Genomic DNA, 19,539 nt, shown 5'->3' on the forward strand with positions numbered 1-19,539 from the left:
CACCCATGAAAAGCAGCCATTCTTTCATGTTGATGAAATAAATTTTCATCTCTTTTTCACTGCCAATAATAAATGATGTTTCCTTTGTAGAGCCTTTCTTCTTAAATCTTTATTCACAAGTCCTATATTTCTCTTTGATTCATTCCTTTGAACTCTGTCTAGGGTCTCTCCGTATCTTTTAAATTTTGAAACAGAGAACTTAATATTAAACCCTAAAACTACCTGACCAATGGTATATAAAATAAAAAAATGATCTTAGGAACCCAAACATTCAATATGTTGTCTTCGTTAATGCTGCTTGAGAAGCCTTGAATAAGGGGATTATGCAAAGTGGGAGAGTGGAGGCCTCCTGCAGAGAGGAAATCTTGACCACAGACACACTTCCTCATCACCTCTTTTATTAAGACCTCAGAGACTGTGCCCTCTGTTTTCTTGTGTGCTACCACGTACTTCTTCCAAACAGAGTTTTCCATGACCCTAAATAACTCAGAGCTTTCTCACAGTTTTTCCAGGTTTCCTAGGGGTTTGCATTGCAAAAACAAGGAAACTGGCTAAGATAACCTTAACTAATCATAAGGATTTTATATTTTCAATAAGTCACTGAGCAAAATGACACCAACACCTCTAAGACCTGGGAAGAAAACTATGCCTCCAACCCTTTGGCTCTCTCTCTTCATTCTCTCTTTGGTTCTGGAGAGAACATGAAATAAATATATTTTATCTCAGCAGGCATGAGATAAATATGTTTTGTTTCTAGGACTGGTGATTCTGATGATAAAAGTTAATTATATCTTAATTACCCACTTATCCCTTTGCGGGGGCGGGGGCGATAGAGGAGACAATAGTTCTTTGCACAGGGCAGTCTCTCAATAAACATCTGTTGAATGAATGAACTAATAACAAACAAGTTAAAGATGGCATTGGATCCTTGGAATCACAAGGTCCAAGTAAGTTTCCTCTACATTTTAAGAAATACAGGGTTTTATCCGTTTCTGTTTTTTCTTCTAATTTATGAAAGTAAATTATAATGATCTTAGTCATCATTCTCAGAAAAGGGATGACTATTTTTCTTTCAAGAATAATTAGCTCAAAAACAATTAAAGTTCACAGAGGCAACCTAAGGTATTAGGAAAGTAGCTGTTTTTTTTTTTTAAAGAAATTTACAAACCATGGCAATACAAATCCTTTTTGGAATAAGGCAGCATTATAAATCTATAAATTAAAATATTTTACTCATCCATTTTTAATTACAATAGGAAACAGAAAAAATATATTCAGTCAATATAAGTATAATCTTTATCTAGGTTAGGAATACAATGAAAGGGATATAGGTGGAAATATAGATGAAAGCAACAGAGATCAAGAAGGTGGAGGGAGAGGGAAAACGGAGGAAAAAGAAAGATAGAAACATAGATCGAAAGCAGCAAGAATTGAAAGAGAGAAGTGTTCCCTATTAAAAGCTTTTTAAACAATTACTGCTATAGGCTGTTAAAGTTGGGCTATGGTGTTCCCCCAATAGGATTAAACAGTAATGTCAAATTTTGAATTTTCCTAAAGAGTCAAAGGACAATAAGCTATGAGCTGTAAGTTTCCCATAATTTAAAGACTGCAATAAAAATTTAATATTCATTTAGGGAGAGAAATACGTATTTCCTACTCTATCAGTTATAAATAAGTTTAGCTGCAAGTAAAGAAACCACGATTAAGAGTAGCTTAGAGCTTCCCTGGTGGCGCAGTGGTTGAGCATCTGCCTGCCGATTCAGGGGACACGGCTTCGTGCCCCGGTTCAGGAAGATCCCACATGCCGCGGAGCGGCTGGGCCCGTGAGCCATGGCCGCTGAGCCTGCGCGTCCGGAGCCTGTGCTCCGCGGCGGGAGAGGCCACAACAGTGAGAGGCCCGCGTACTGCAAAAAAAAAAAAAGTTTCTTTTTTTCCTCACAGAACAAGAAGTTCAGGGCAAGGCAGTATCTGGTGTTCACTGACTGCTCAATGACGTTACTGAGGATTCAGGAACTTTTTTCTCTTTGTTCCAGTGCCCTGGCCACAATAAAAGACCTTCCTCTCACCATTGTGGCCTCCAGGTCTCTAGATAGCTCCTGAACCAGCAGGCCTGATATCAAGGAAAGAAGAGTGCGACTGGAGAAAAATAATAAAGAACAAGACCAAAGGGGCCTTCCTGCGTGCCTCTCCCTCCTTATCAGAGAAGCCATGGCATCTGGGACACCTCGCTCAGCCCGCTTGTGCTTACATCTCATAGGCCAGTACCACGTTCCCTAGGGAGAAGGGCTTGTGTATGGGGATGGCGTGGTAAACCACCATGTTCACCACAGTCACATTTTCAAGAGATCAATTTACTTTGCCTGGGGTCACACTTTAATGAAGAGGACAACAGCTATTTTTCCCTTGGCAGTCATATTCCAGTGGTCTGGCAGCAAGCAGAAGAAAGATTTTCCTATACAAGAAATTTTGTTCATGGGCAAATATATTTAGTCTTGCTACTGTACTCAATTCATTCAAAGACACATTCTAATTTACATGAGGTGGATATCATAATCGAATGCAGGGCAGGCCCTTGAAATTCCAAAATGCAAGCACAACACATGAAAAATTTCCAATTCTGCCAGGTCCTTACAGTTTAAAATGTAAAATACTAAGCTGTTTGCTGCAAGCAAACTTGACTCTTCCTAAATTTAATCTGTCATCTAAGTCTCGCAACAGAAATATTTGCCCCTGTGTATACTCAGTGAATACAACTGAAGATGAATATCCTCATTTTCTCTTATGAAGACTCAGGAAAACACAGGTTTGTTAGGCAAATTATGCACTCTTTCCAGGCTCTCTGGACAATAAATATAATTCAAATTTAGTATCCCTGATGATTAGCATATATATATACACACACACATATATATATATTAGTGTATATATTTTATATATATAAACTATATATATTATCATATATATAAACTAGTATACATATGATTAGTATATATATTTGTATATATAAATATGTAAGTATATATATACTAATACATTATGATGATTAGTATAGTCTTTTTTTAACATCTTTATTGGATTATAATTGCTTTACAATGATGTGTTAGTTTCTGCTTTATAACAAAGTGTATCAGTTATACATATACATATGTTCCCATATCTCTTCCCTCTTGCGTCTCCCTCCCTCCCACCCTCCCTATCCCACCCCTCTAGGTGGTCACAAACCACCTAGCCGATCTCCCTGTGCTATGTGGCTGCTTCCCACTAGCTATCTATTTTATGTTTGGTGGTGTATATATGTCCATGCCACTCTCTCACTTTGTCACAGCTTACCCTTCCCCCTCCCCATATCCTCAAGCCCATGCTCTAGTAGGTCTGTGTCTTTATTCCTGTCTTACCCCTAAGTACTTCATGGCTTTTTTTTTTTTCCTTAGATTCCATATATATGTGTTAGCATACGGTATTTGTTTTTCTCTTTCTGACTTACTTCACTCTGTATGACAGACTCTAGGTCCATCCACCTCACTACAAATAACTCAATTTAGGTTCTTTTTATGGCTGAGTAATATTCCATTGTATGTATGTGCCACATCTTCCTTATCCATTCATCTTCATCTGTTGATGGACACTTAGGTTGCTTCCATGTCCTGGCTATTGTACATAGAGCTGCAATGAACATTTTGGTACATGACTCTTTTTTTTTTTTTTTTGCAGTACGCGGGCCTCTCACTGTTGTGGCCTCTCCCGTTGCAGAGCACAGGCTCCGGACGTGCAGGCTCAGCAGCCATGGCTCACGGGCTCAGCCGCTGTGCGGCATGTGGGATCTTCCCGGACCGGGGCACGAACCCGTGTCCCCTGCATAAGCAGGTAGATGCTCAACCACTGCGCCACCAGGGAAGCCCCGCATGACTCTTTTTGAATTATGGTTTTCTCAGGGTATATGCCCAGTAGTGGGATTGCTGGGTCATATGGTAGTTCTATTTGTAGTTTTTTAAGGAACCTCCATACTGTTCTCCATAGTGGCTGTATCAATTTATATTCCCACCAACAATGCAAGAGTGTTCCCTTTTCTCCACACCCTCTCCAGCATTTATTGTTTCTAGATTTTTTAATGATGGCCATTCTGACCAGTATGAGATGATATCTCATTGTAGTTTTGATTTGCATTTCTCTAATGATTAATGATGTTGAGCATTCTTTCACGTGCTGGTTGGCACTCTGTATATCTTCTTTGGAGAAATGTCTATTTAGGTCTTCTGCCCATTTTTGGATTGGGTTGTTTGTTTTTTTGTTATTGAGCTGCATGAGCTGCTTGTAAATTTTGGAGATTAATCCTTTGTCAGTTGCTTCACTTGCAAATAGTTTCTCAAATTCTGAGGGTTGTCTTTTGGTCTTGTTTATGGTTTCCTTTGCTGTGCAAAAACTTTGAAGTTTCATTAGGTCCCATTTGTTTATTTTTGTTTTTATTTCCATTTCTCTAGGAGGTGGGTCAAAAAGGATCTTGCTTTATGTCATAGAGTGTTCTGCCTATGTTTTCTTCTAAGAGTTTGATAGTGTCTGGTCTTACATTTAGGTCTCTAATCCATTTAGAGTTTATTTTTGTGTATGGTGTTAGGGAGTGTTCTAATTTCATTCTTTTACATGTAGCTGTCCAGTTTTCCCAGCACCACTTATTGAAGAGGCTGTCTTTTCTCCACTGTATATTCTAATATATTACTGTATACAAAAATATATAATATTAGTTTATATACACTAAACTATATAAACTTATATGATGATTTATATACATAAATGAGTATACTAGTTTATAAGCAATATAAATAAGTATATATGGATATAAAGTATATATAAACTAGTATATATATTAGTATATATAGTTATATATATAAACTCTCATAGATAAAGGTTTCTGGGAGATAGTTTCATAAATTCATAGCACAGTATGTGTTTTAATAGCATTTATCATGTATTTTAATAATTATATATAGAGAGTATATATATATAGTATTCATGTATTCTCAGGGGTGTAAAATATTAGACTATAAGGATATCTACCAAATTTACCAAGCTATTAACAGTAGTGCTAACAGTAGTGCTCTTTTCTGGATGGTGGGATAAAGGTATTTTGTGTTTGGGGCACGTGCAGCACGCACACTGGCACTTTACTATGGCTATATGATTATTATTAACAAAATTCTTATTACGTTATATTAGAAATGTCTGCATGTCAGTCTCTCCCATTAGCTGTAATCTCTATAAGGATTCAAGGGTCTTGTCACTTATTTCTATATCCATACTTTCCAGAATAGTACCTGGAAATTAGTAAGTGCTTGTTGTCCTCAGAATAAATTAATGAAAGAATGAGTTTGATTTTGGACTTCCTCATTCAGGTCAGTGTCCATCCATTCGTTCAAGTACTCTAACCAGGATTTGATGATCCACGTTCCTGTGATTGTGCTAATATGTTAGAGGTGCTTCCAACTAAAAATTGTCACTCGCCATCTGGTTCTACAAGCATGAAGTCACTAGCCACTGTAGTCGCTGACCTTCAACATACCCTGAAAGGAGTTCAAGGGGAAGATCAGGAATGAGGCTCTCCGTGCTCTGGGAAAAACTGGCAGAACAGGCCGTCAGATAGATATTTCCAGGAGAAGATTTTATGAGCCCAATTTCTTGCATCTTCTCATACCTAGAAAAGCACTAAAATCATTAATGGAGACATCTGGCTCCTCATGACTAGCAGCAACCTTTTGCCAAAATGTGTGCCTGACCGCATGTATCCACCTTCACTAAAATCACGTACATACTGACCTTCCCCCCACCTCTTCGGAGCAGTTCCTCGGAGCTATCTGAATGGCTGTCTCTGGGCTATAGTCCTCATTTGACCCCAAAGAAAACTTAACTCACAACTGTCATGTTGTGCTTTTTTTTTAAGTGCTAACATTTTTAAAAGAAAACAAATAATGAATCACTTAATATCCTTCAGATGCCCCTGAGAATAACATGACTTCACATTCCTAACATTGTCTTAGGTCCCATGATCATATAGAAGTTGACACCAAATGCTGACCTATCACTATTGAGAATCCCATCTAAAACTGCCTTCAAGTACTGTTGCCAGATGCCAATATTGACCTGGACCATTTACTATTTTATTTTCTTATTCAGAAAAAAAGCAGCATTTTTATCAACATTTCTTAAAATTACTTGGAAGTAAAAGAACTACTTTAAAACATAAAATGGTCAGGTCTAAGATTTGATTTGATTTACAAGCTAATAAATTAGTCTGTTGTTCTTTCCTGGATGCTGGTAGAAGAGACAAAACTCCTGAGTCAGAGAAAAAGGGTTTTGTCACTCATGGCACCGCAAACAGCTGGAGCATCAGTATATTTACAATGGTTCTTCTTGCCCCCAGATCTCACAAGGAGATGGGGAGGGGGCCAGATGGATGCTATACATGCAGAGTATGTGCATCCCAGCTGAGAAACATTGAGATTGGGGAATCCATCACATTTATAGAAAGGAGTGAACTAGCTTACTCTTTGTGTGGGTGTAGAAGGAGATATCACCTCATCTCTCAAGATTACCAACTGCATAAACAGCCCTGAAAAATGGCCCCAGTAAACAGCAGTTAGGGCCTTACAATCTTAGCACACTCAGCAAGACATAAAGGACAGCCAAGTAGCCTACAAAGGACTATCTCTCCCACAAAACTATTATTATATAAGCACAAATAAATCATCGACCAAAATTTGCAAATTTTTATTTATTCTGCAGAGAACACAGAGCAAGCCTATTTCGATGTAGTTCAATGCTTGGGCTCCGCTTGGCTTTTATCCCCACCTACTATGACTAGAGCAAAGAGTTGGTGAACGAAATACAAGAAATGAGGCTGCAGCAGAAGTCAGGGTCAGAGGATGAAGGGTTTTATATACCACGATAAAGACATTGGACTTATCCAAAGAAAACAGGAGCTATTTGAGGGTTCAAAGTGAGAGAGATTCGATTTGCATTTTATATAAATGGCATGGAACAGGCAAATATAGAGGCAGGAAGGCTAATTTGGAGGCAGTTGAATGATTGCAGCCTGACCCAAAAAGTAGGAGTTAGGATACAGATAAGAATAGACTTGAGAAATGTTTAAAAGGTAGAATTGTCTCAATTTAGAGTTTAATTGTATACAAGAGGTGAGGAAGAAGAATTTAAGAAAATTGTCTGTTTCTGCCTTGAGCAACCATGTCACGGTGGCACTCTTCCCTAATGTAGAGAGCATAGAGCATGCAGCAAATGAGACAGTGAAAGCATTTTGTTCTTTTGATACTATAAGGAGTCTGAGATGTACTGGGACATCTGAGATGTTCAACAGAAGTTGGATAGGCAGATCTGGTGCTTTGGAGATAAAGCTAGGCTTGTGCCATGGAACTAAATGGTAATTGAAGTCATGAAAGAGAACAAGATCATGTCGGAGTATATGAAGAACAAGAAGAAAAAAGGTTCAGCTGAGAACCCTTGAAGCACAACCACTCAAAGACAGTCAAAAGACTTAGAATTACGACTAGAAAGAAGAAAATCAAGAATGCAGGATACCATGGGGCTTAAAGAATATTTCAAGAAAAGAGACATCATTGTCAAGTGCTATGGTGAACTCGAATAACTTCAGAACTTAGTGTTTATTCGATTGAATAAGGAGGTCTTTATTTACATTGATATGAGCAGTTTCATTAGAATCGGAGGAAGAAATCATGTCAATAGAAAGAGAAGTCGAAGTGAATTGAAGAAATGACAAATGTGTGTGTACATAGGCAACTGTTTCAAGAAGTGTAAAGTATAAATGCAAACAGAGGAAACTTCCAGGGTTTGTTTTGTTTTTTAATGAAAGGAGAGATTTGAATATGCTTTAAATGAACATAGGAAAGAACCAACAGGTAAGGGCAGATTGAAGATGTGGGGATAAGACAGGAGAGATAGTCCAAAGAGATGCTAAAGTAGAATTTTCAAAAAGATAAAATCAGGACCCTCATGCAGATATAAAATGAACATGTATCAAAGATGGCCTTCAACTCACTAAACAAAGAGGTAACTCAAGATAGTAAGACCAGCTCAAAGTGATTTGAATAGCTGATTTATTTATAAGTAATTTAATATGGAAATGTAAGGATAAGATTGCTCAGTAAGTGCAAAATGATTAATATCCTGGAAAGCAAAAAACTGAAGCCTTTGGAGTTATCTTTTTACATAAGAGAAAATGTGGACAGACCTTATTTACATCACTATAGGGCAAAATGCATAACTTAACTATGCATGTAACTTCCCTAAGTCATAATAAATTGTGAGCTGAACAGAGTACATTTCCTTAGATAATCCTTACGTGGACCTGTAAAACAATGACCCCATATGATAATAAAAGGACATTCTGTTCACCTTTTGGCGTTATTTACAAGTTCTGAACAATTTTTCTCAAGAGAGAGTAGTTGCTAAGGAAATAGAAAGGAAGTTTATCTTCAAGGTCTTGGCAAGTATCAGAAACACTCAAAAAAAAAAAAAGTGAGTGAAGTGAGTTAATGAACAATCCACTTATGAAATTATGGACAGAGTCAAGAAAGAGAAACCAAAAATGGTGAAGGGACCCTGGGATCAGCAACAGTAGCTCCACTAGGTCTGATAACGGAGCAAATGGTTACCATGACCCTTTGAGACCTAAAGCTGTAGACGCCAACTGTGGACTTTGATAGAGGAGCACATCCAGTGGCAATCCCTCAGCCTGAAGAAGATAATAAAGGAAAGAATATCCCTCATCATTTTCCTGCTCTCCAATCTCTGGTGACTTCCATTGGCGAAATCCAACCTGATGCCAGAGGGCAAAGGAGCCTTTACGTAGGTCCTATAGCTCACTCTCCTGGGACATAAAGCAATGACTGATTAACTGGTACTATACCAAAAGGAACCTCTTGATAGATTCTAATATTCATGGATGTAGTGTCTCATCACATTCTGATTACAAATTAATACATTCTTTTATTGCTTCTCAGGAAAGGAAACAGATGGCAAATGGTTATGATTGGAATGAATCCATTTGTAAGCTATGATGTCCAAGATTATTTCAGGTCGATGTGAAATCAATAAACTTTGTATTCATACTTATATAATTTTTTCATACATTAACCAAATTAGCAAAACTTTCTCAGTGTATCAAATGTTGTCATGAGTTCTGAGAAGAGGAAATATGGTAACCAGCAACATTTCATGACACTGACTACTGGGAGTATTCGTAAATACTGACTGGATTATGATACCTAATGAGTTAACAATGAATTTCCTTTATTATGTTACAATTTTAGATGTTACATCCTTTATAAGGCTTTTTATCAGAAATCCAGAATGATGTAAAAGGAAAGGCCAACGGTTATTTCAAAAAGATGTTGAAATGCGGGGTATATTCAAACAAACTGGACAGCAATATAGGGTGATTTGTTTTGTGCCAAAGTATAGTCACACGGCTGCATAAGGCACAAGTTTTGAGCTTCTGTAACGTGCTTCTAACACCACTTCCAGATCTCTTTGGCAATTATTATACACTGTTGTAACATATACAACAACAGTATCTTTCAACAGTAAGTACCTCCTCCTTGAACGCTTTCCATTTTCTATATATACGTAAGTCTTTCCTAGATAATTTCAACAAAGAGTTTCATTTCAACAACAAAGAATTTGTTGAAATATCATGGTAGGCAAAGAATTGTACTCTGAACCCACTGAGGCTGTATCTGAGTCTCAATAAATGTCATTTTCATTTTCACCACATATTTTATGGATGTGCATACATGTCCTCTCTTCTCTACCAGAATATAAATTCCTTACGTGTAAGTTCTCTCTTATCCACCACTATGTATCTTGTGGAAATAGAACATTATGGGCACTCATAAGCATTTGATAAATATCTGATGAATAAGTGGATGGATGGCTAAATGAATACAAAAGAAAATTAAATGGTCTGTTAATTAACAAATATTTGAAGAACTCTCATCTATTTATCAACTGAAAGGGGGAAGTAGTATATGCTATTGCTAATTGTTTTACTAGGAATATCAGCTGCATCTATGTTGTATCTATGTTCTATTCTTCAATACCTATGTCATAAATCAATTAGAAACCTAAAATGGAGATTTCTTCAAATGTGGAAACATAAAGCATAAACTCTTAGTTTTGCTTTACAGATGAGGTCATAGAAAGATTAAGTGGTTTACAAAAGCTTTTATACAAATGCTAATAGCAGCATTATCCATAATAGCTAAAAAGAGAGAAAAGCTCAAATATTTACCAACTGCTAAATGGATGAATAAAATGTGGTATATCCACATAATGGAATATTATTTGGCAATAAAAAGGAATGAAGTACCGATACATGCCGTTCCAGGGATGAACCTTGAAAACATTACATTAAGTGAAATTTATATGAAATGTCCAGAATAGGCAAATCTATAGAGACAGAAAGTAGCTTAGTGGTTGCCAGGTTTGGGGGCAGAGTGAATAAACAGTGACTGCTAATGGGTATTAGGTTTCTTTGGGGATAATGAAATGTTCTCAAGTTAGATTGTGACAACTGTATAATTCTGTGAATATACTATAAAGCATTGAATTGTATACTTTAAATGAGTGAATGGTATAAAATATAAATGATGTGGTTTTTTGTTTGTTTGTTTGTTTGTTTTTGCGGCACGCGGGCCTCTCACTGTTGTGGCCTCTCCCGTTGTGGAGAACAGGCTCCGGACGCGCAGGCTCAGCGGCCATGGCTCATGGGCCCAGCCGCTCCACGGCATGTGGGATCTTCCCAGACCAGGGCACGAACCCGTGTCCCCTGCGTCGGCAGGCGGACTCTCAACCACCAGGGAAGCCCATAAATGATGTTTTAATAAACCTATTTTTAAAAAGTAAAAATTAAGTGTCTTGTTCAAAATTGCAGGAATAATTAGTGAAGTCAGAACTGTAATCCACACTTTCCCAACCAGTACAATTCTTTTTTCTTACCTTGCTGTTGTCTTGTGTGTAACACAGTTACTTTTTACTCCCTTATTTTCTGAAAATCTTCATTGCTTTTTTGCCATTTTTGTATTTTTATTTAGTTCTTTCTTTCCTCCCATTTCTTAACTTCCTCAAGAGCTCTCACACTGTCCTTCCCAGCTGTTAAATGACCTACATTTTAATGATCACGACTCAATTTTATTTCTTATGGCTGCACATCAGGGTGACTTCTGATAATATTAATCTAATTCTTCCACAAAAGAGACATTTGGGACTAAGCATATGAAACTTGATGGGCAAGACTTTTGAGAAGAAGATGACTTTAGCAGGATGTGAGCCGCAGGTGGGAAACCACTGAACAAAAGAATGATTCTGTTGCTGGAATCTTATTACATTCATAGAAATGAGAGACTTGCAAAGGTAGTTTAATTTGATACTCTTACCCAGGAGATTGACTTACAGCTGGTGTGTGAGAAATGCCATTTTCCAGATGACTTCCTCTCCTGTTACAAAGTCTGGCTATGGCCCCTGCAAAGTGCTGGATCTGCTCCATGTTTGTGTGTTTGAGACACTTGTCTTTCCCCTCTGTGCTGGCTTTTTCCACTCATCTTTTTTAAAGTGTTCTACTGTAGGAAGATTAATTCTTCTCCATTGAGTTCCATGTCTTTTTGAATATATGTGCAGCCATTGTGATCATTCCAACTGGGTCAGAGAGAAGGCATAAGGTAAATGGTAGTTTACACTATTAAAGAAAGCCACAAGGTAATACATTTTCTCTCTGCAGTACATGACTCGATAGATTCCTCAAATTTAAGAAATAAAAATGGACATTTCCTCGTCCATTATTGTCAATCTCTAGAAATGTCATTAAACGTGATTAACAGGTGATTTTTTCTTTTTTTCCAAATGAAAATGTCCAATGTGAATCTTTCACTGGTTTAAATTGTAAATTACATTTTTCCCCCATTTTTAAAAACATTCTCTGGTGGCTTTAAGCAGCTTTTATTCACTTACTGTCCACGGTTATTCATTTTCCATTAATCCTGAATTATTTGGGGGAATCGCTCAACTTTCTTGGGAAAAATGTTAATATTGTTAAGTTCGTGTCTTTTAACCTAACACATAGCAGTAAATATATAGTACAACTTGTTATAAGTTGTGGAGGGAAGAGGAAAGAAAGGAGAAGACAGAAGATTGCTCTGGTTACAGACATAGTAGAAGTAACACCCCAAAGTGAAGCCTTTGTGACACTGTCATATTTCACGAAGTTAAAAGGGAAGGAGTAGGAACTAGACAATGTTAGTTGCCTACCCATCTTCTCCCTTCTTTCTTGCTAACAGAAGCCCACTGTGTTTGGGTTGACAGTGTGCCCAGCCCCAAGGACTGAATCACGGGTTAGTCTTACCAATAATCACTTTAATGTCTCCTTTTGATTCCTTCCTATTTGGGATAATGGTATGTCATAATGACGCTTAGAACTTCAGCAGCCATCTTGCCACCATGATGCAATAAAGGAGGACAAAAATTAAATGTGCTTAATAACAGAAAGGGTCAAAGAAATTGGGTTTTTGATGACATCACTGCACTGATGAACTAGATGTCTTGCCTCCTCCAGACTCTTTTTAATATAAGAGAAGAAAAATGTCTCAAATGATCGTTGGGTGTTTATTAATTGCAGACCTACGCATCCTAACTGAAACAGTATCAGAGCGTTTTCATACCATCAAGAACATATATGATGCTCAAGATTATAAAGAAAGTTAAGCTTTTGATCAGGCTTAAATAATAGAAGCATTTCATCGAGCTCAGCTGCCCTCTCCGAGTGGGTGAGGGAGTTTATTTTCTCTGATATGCCCTTCTGGATGGCATGACTGAGGTGAAAGGCATAGTTATGGATAAGCAATGGATACCGCTCTGGGTCCTCTCTGAATTTTGAGTTGTAATTCACAACAAGGATCATCATTTAAGAAAATAATGCATGACTCTTCAGATTTTAGGAATTTTCCTCAAGAAGACAAGCTGTTTGATGAGATGATCTTACTTGATAATCTTTTTTTAAAATTTATACTTCTGGGGCGTCCCTGGTGGCGCAGTGGTTGAGAGTCCGCCTGCTGATGCAGGGTACACGGGTTCGTGCCCTGGTCCGGGAGGATTCCACATGCCACGGAGCGGCTGGGCCCGTGAGCCGTGGCTGCTGAGCCTGCGCGTCCGGAGCCTGTGCACCGCAATGGGAGATGCCACAACAGTGAGAGGCCCGCGTACCACAAAAAAAAAAAAAAAAAAATTTATACTTCTGGTTATCACTACACACAGCATAGAAGACATACCTAAGTACCTAAAAGGAGAGGGCACATTTCATATTTACAAACAAATCCTGGTTGCAGAGCAGAGAAGGAGCCTAGGAATGTGTAGCCATGCTAAATAATATGCATCCTATTCCCTTTGCCCATCTCCCACTCATACCTCAGCCACACACTTTTATTCAATAATGAAAATAAACAGTATAAAAAAAGTGCCAACACATTAAACACAGTTTTTATACATCTGTCTTGATTTCCTGAGTAGGGAGTTTATAATAGAAATACAATGACTATGGCCTTCTATCATTTTTCTCTTAACACTTTGATCTGCAGAGTTCCTAGGAACAGAAAGATGGTCTATCAGAATCATTAACTGGATGATGTTAAGCTTATAGTCATGCAGCTAGTAGTTGTTGAGCACCTATAACGTGTCAGGGTTTGTATTAAGTCCTGAGGTGGAAGGCGTGATTACCACCATCAGTTTCTCACAGATGGGAATAAAACCGAGTTATGTACCCCCAAAATTGCATCCCACTGTGGTAGAGTGCTGTAACAAAGATTTGGGGACAAAGAAAAGAGCTGCAAGACTCAGATGGGGGTGGTTGGGAAGGCTTAGAATGGTAGAAACTCACACTGAATCTTGAAGGACTAAGTGGAACTTTCTAGATGAGGAGAGAAGGATATTTACCAGCAGTTGGAACTGGATGTTCAAAGATTGCAAGGCAACAGAGAAGCAAGCAGCTAATTATGGCAGGCTCACTGAGGGATCCATGTGAGGGAGAAGGAGCAGATGGGAAGGGAGGGAATTTTTGGCTATATGAAAGTTTAACCCCAAAGGAGACAGGAAGACCTTGGGGGATTTTAGGCAAGGAAGTAAAAGATCATTCTGGCGGCTTAGGATAGAATGAATTAAAATGAAGAGAGTCCGGAGGTAGAAAGAAAATAATTCCAACAAGAAATTACAAAAGTGGCATTGGGTATGAATCAAGAAATTTCAAGAGAGAGTCTAAAGGATTTGGTGATCAACTGAATGTAAGGGTAACAGCTGCACGGGGGGTTTGAGGATAACTCACATATTCTGACAACCAACTGGGATGGACAGTTATGACATACTTTATGATACATAATAAAAATGAGTTTTGTGTTTAGGGGAAGAAGGAAGCAACAAATATACTTTTCACAGTGTCGAGTCTGAGGAGCTTATGGTTTATTCAAGTAAAACTGTCCAACAGATCAGAGGTTCCTAAGCTTCCAGATTTCACATACCAGCAAAATTTCCAAATAAACATGAGGGACCAATTTAAAACTGCCAATTTTTCATTTTGCTAAGTCAGGATACGTTTTAAAAAAAATCTATCCACTGATATCAATATTTCATTTTTATAAAAGGATATTTCAAAACCTGAGTGAATCTTAATATAAAAGGCAATTTATTAAATTAAGTAAACTTGACTTCATTTTAAAACTGCACTGAAATGTCCTTCTTTTAAATTGATTAATTAATTTATTTGGCTGAGACAGGTCTTAGCTGCAGCACACGGGATCTTCATTGTGGCACACGGGCTTCTCTAGTTGCGGTGCATAAGCTTCTCTGGTTGCAGCGCACAGGCTTCTCTCTAGTCGTGGCGCACAGGCTCCAGAGTGCGCAGGCTCAGTAGTTGTGGCACGCAGGCTTAGTTGCCCTGTGGCATGTGGGATCTTAGTTTCCTGACCAGGGATAGAACTGCATCCCCTGCACTGGAAGGTGGATTCTTAACCACTGGACCCCCAGAGAAGTCCCAAAATGTCCTTATTTTTTTTCCGTTCCTCTTTTTCCAACATAATCCTCATCACTGACTTACAACAGACCACAAATTGGCACTAAAACCAATGAAATAGTTTGTACATATAGAGATTTGGGGTCCAATAGAGAAGCGTTAGTGGAAGATCTAGAATCATAAGCATAGTATTTGAAATTGACAAAATAGATAATCATAAGTACTATTTATTCACCAACTTCTATGAGTCAAGCACTAATGTAAGGGCTTTACATAATTTCTCATTTCAAAATCTCAACAATTCTGAAAGGTAAGAGAGGGTAGTTCATTTTTACAGATGAAGAAATCGAGACTGAAGATATTAAGTTGCCCAAGATCACAAAGCAGAAAGTTGCAGAGCTAATAGCCAAGATTTCTCTAACTTGAAGTTCTCTATTTTTAAGTGTGATGTTAAACTGCTACCCTGGAAAGAATATATAGAATGAGACAGGGCATCAAGGATGGAACTCTAAGGAATACTGACACTTAAGATGATGCTCCAGAAGAAAAGAGCCTAGAAAAGGAAAATAAACAGGGTCATGTGAAACAAAGGAGAGGAGAATTTACAAAAGAAATGTGTTGTCAAAAATTCCAAATATCGGGCTTCCCTGGTGGTGCAGTGGTTAAGAGTCCGCCTGCCGATGCAGGGGACCCGGGTTCGTGCCCCAGTCCGGGAAGATCCCACATGCCGCGGAGCAGCTAGGCCCGTGAGCCATGGCTGCTGAGCCTGCGCATCTGGAGCCTGTGCTCCGCAGCGGGAGAGGCCATAACAGTGAGAGGCCCGCGTACCGCAAAAAAAAAAAAAATTCCAAATATCATGGAGAAGGTAAATATAAATTAAATATGCATAAAAATCTATATTTATACAAATTGGAGTGAAAAAATTATACACTGCATTTTCTTTTAATACCCTGTTAGTAATACTCATCAGTCCTGCTGACCCTTTCACGTGCTCAGCAGTCACTCAGCTACTAGAATTAGGAACTTACTCTACAACCATGTATCTAACCACTTTTACAAGTCGGAAACCAACCTGGACATCTTTTTGGTACTGGCCCATTGTAAGGGTCTTAATCTGGATTACCTGAGCAGTTGGATTAGCTAGCATTTGAACTCCTGACCCTAGTACTTAAATAAATCTTTCAGGATCAAATCAAACCACATTCAAATTTATATAATATCTCTTATGCAGGATAAGTTCCTCTAACTAGAAAGTTTTTTAAAGTGTAATTTGTAATTTAGGAACTATGGATGTAGAGAAATGTTTGCTACAATCTTATAGCCTGTTCTAAAATTTTGATTATAAAAGCTGCTTCTAATAGGCACAAAGATTTGAGATGCAATTTCAATATGCTATCACCAGGAGGCACTGATACATTGATATCAGGGTTTGAATAATTAAGCCAATACATTGTATAAGTTTAAGACAATCACTTTTATCAAGACCTAACAGAGATTTCCAATCATGAATTCTTTACCCCTTATATGCCTGTCATAAATTATTGCCTCTCAGGTCCAAATTCTATTTCCCTGCTCTGTGAAAATGGGCCCTTTAAATATTTTCCACTGTCAACTGTACCATGTCACACTTTATCAGTAGAGATTGCTGTAGGGACATTACAGGGGGAAAGGGTTTTGCCTCCTGCTTCTCATGTGCTCGCTTCTGCGCAGACTTCTGCAGCACGTGCCTAGTGCCCAGGTCCTACAGCTCAGGCAGCTTCCAGCACCAGGTTCCTACGGTGTGCCCAGCTTCTCCAGAGCCAGGTTCCTGCAGAGTGGTCAGGAGAAGAGTGATACCACCTTTGGGCAGTTTTGTAGCATTGCTTCAGGTGAGATACCTCCTCACGAACAACTTTCCCTGGAGCACTAGAGAAAGGCAGCTTCCTGAGAGCAGATTTCCAACAAACTCCCCGAGGGTAGCATCACAGGGACTTTTCTGACATCCAGTGAGGACTGTGCCTTCTGCAGTAGGTTCCAGATCTCAATCCTGGAGTGTAGAGAGGGGCGGAGGAGTGGGAACTCTTCCTTGGGTGATCTTCTCAGCCCTATGGATAAGGACTGCTCCTTATACCCGTTATACTGTATTCTTTAGCGTTCTCTTTACTTCTCACCAGTGAAAGAGGCATTGCTCCAATCTCTGATTAGAGTTGGTGATTCTTTATATTAAATTTTCCCAGTTCAAGTCACTTCATGATTTTTCTCTCCTGATAATATGCATACGGATAAAATACAGTTACACTTACCTTTATTAAAATAACCAAAGAAATTAAAATAACCAAAGAAATTAAAATAATAGTAACTCTATACATTTCAAAGATGATAATTTAACATCACAACTTTTAAAGAAATAAATAATTCAAATAATACCTTTCCCATGAAATATTAACTTTGCCAGTTCACCATGTTTCCCAAGAGGAAGTCAAACACCTTTTCTGGTGGTCTTTCCTTAACTTTAAATTTCCTCAATATTAAAGGAGGAAAGAGGAAGACAACTGAAAGAATCTTACTGAGAAGCCTACAGGTCTATACATCTCGTCTGTCTTAATCCCACAATGACCCAAAGAGTAAGTGTTATTATTTCAATTTTAGTCAAGGAACTAAGACCAAGAAAGGTTAAAAAACTCACCAAGATCATGCACCTAGTGAATGGCAGAGAGGATTCAAAGGCAGATATGGCTGATTCCAAACTCCTTATGCTTCCCCACAGATGATTTTTTGTGTAACTGGCTCTCTTCTCTCTGACTCAGATACAGAAGGAGGCTCACTGGGACTGAATTTTTAATTTATGTTTTCATCTTCTTTGCCCTCAGAACAGATGCTTCTTCTTTCTGCATGCTTCATAAGAAAAAGAAAGAAGCAACTACCTAGAAAGCAGTCAAACAAACAAACAAAAAAAGCTTTCATGTGTATTTTCCCTCAGTCAAAAAGAAATATTTCTAATAATATAACAAGAGTGAAATTATACCCTCCCTTTTCTTTTTCCAATCAAAACAGGCTATTTAGGTGGCAATCATATAATTAAACTTTAGCAACTTTAGCCCTAGAAATATTGGTTTATATTATATTAAATCTAGCACATTTTTCAAGTGTTGAAAGAAAAAAACTGTCAGCCCTAAATTCTATACTTCACAAAAATATCCTTCAGGTATGAAGGGAAAAAAAGACATTCTCAGATGAAGGAAAACTAAGAGAATCTGTTCCCAGTAGACTTACCCTTAAAGAATGCCTTAAAGAAATCCTTCACACAGAAAGAAAATGACTTCAGAAAGGTAGAAATAACAATGCAGTAGGTTAAAAGAAAAAAAGCAGGGAGGGGGTAAACATAATAGACTATCCTTCTTCTCATGGATTTTTAATCATGTCTGGTGGTTGAAGCAGCAACTATAACACCACCCCAGGGGGTGCTTGATGTGTGTAAAGGAAATAAATTTTTAAATGGGGAGAGTTAAGGGATTTAAATGGAAATAAGGTTCCTATACTCCACTTGAAGTAGTAAAGTATTTTTTCAGTAGATCTTTATTGCAGTTACACACGTTCATTGTAATACCTAAAGCAACCACTAAGAAAACAGTACATCTAAAAACCTGTTCAAGGAAGACAAAGGAGGACCTTTGTATCACATGTTAATGTCTGCTAGGAGAACAGACTTCAGAAGAGGCATCCAGCACTCAAGTGGACAGGATGACTCAGTCGCCCAGCCTCGGTCTTTAGCTTCTCTGGCAATTGAATAGTATAGCTATGAACTAGAATGGCCATGGTGGAAGAAATGGACCTTCACATGGGCCTGGAATCCTTCTCACCAATGCTAGTCTAGCTATTGCCACTGCTGAACGTCTAACTTGCCAGTAGCAGAGAACTACAGTATGCCCCCAATATGGAATAATCTTTCAGTGAAACAAACCAGACTTTTACACTCTGGAAAGGGCTAGCCATGCTACCCATGCTTGAGCCTGTATTCCAGATAGCACTTTGCCTTTCCTTTCCTGGCCACACTTCCCATCCAGCATCACCAAGGACTCACTCTGGATAGCCAGGTGACTTTCATTCCCAGTCGTTACTGTAAATGGGAAAGTATAGCAACCATGACCTGATAAAGACAGAGTGACCAAGAGGCTCACAACTCACAAATTAAGGATGGGGCCTGGGTCACCCCCACCAGGCAAACCACACGTTGGCAGAAATGCTCATCAATGGGGAGAGGAATTTAGAACTGGTAGTGGAGGCAGGAGGTAATGAATATTACACATGGCCTCAGGACAAACTGCGGCAGCAGCAGCTGGATTTTATCCCAGTAACCTTCTTGTAAGGTTTTCCAATCAGAATGCTCGAGAGGCTGTGCCTGAATGTAAGTGTATCTGAGTTCGAAGGGTAAACTGTAAAGGATGTTGTTGGTACCCATCCACGTCATGTAAACAGGGGCGTCCCCC

At 38.5% G+C, this 19,539-nt stretch overlaps 1 protein-coding gene across 2 annotated transcripts in view; it reads right to left on the reverse strand.

Annotated features, from left to right (window-relative positions):
• GRXCR1 (glutaredoxin and cysteine rich domain containing 1) overlaps positions 1-19,539 on the reverse strand; it is a gene marked incomplete at its 5' end in the record, with an annotated part of 283,593 nt that overhangs the window by 225,224 nt on the left and 38,830 nt on the right. The window contains one exon of one of the 2 annotated variants that reach the window (XR_014296688.1): positions 17,739-17,877. The exons of the other annotated variant lie outside the window; for it this stretch is intronic. Of the gene's footprint in view, positions 1-17,738; positions 17,878-19,539 lie in introns of those variants that run through there. 2 annotated transcript variants of the gene reach the window in all.

Source organism: Grampus griseus, assembly GCF_964374135.1.
Source record: "Grampus griseus genome assembly, chromosome: 4".
NCBI classification, from domain to species: domain Eukaryota; kingdom Metazoa; phylum Chordata; class Mammalia; order Artiodactyla; family Delphinidae; genus Grampus; species Grampus griseus.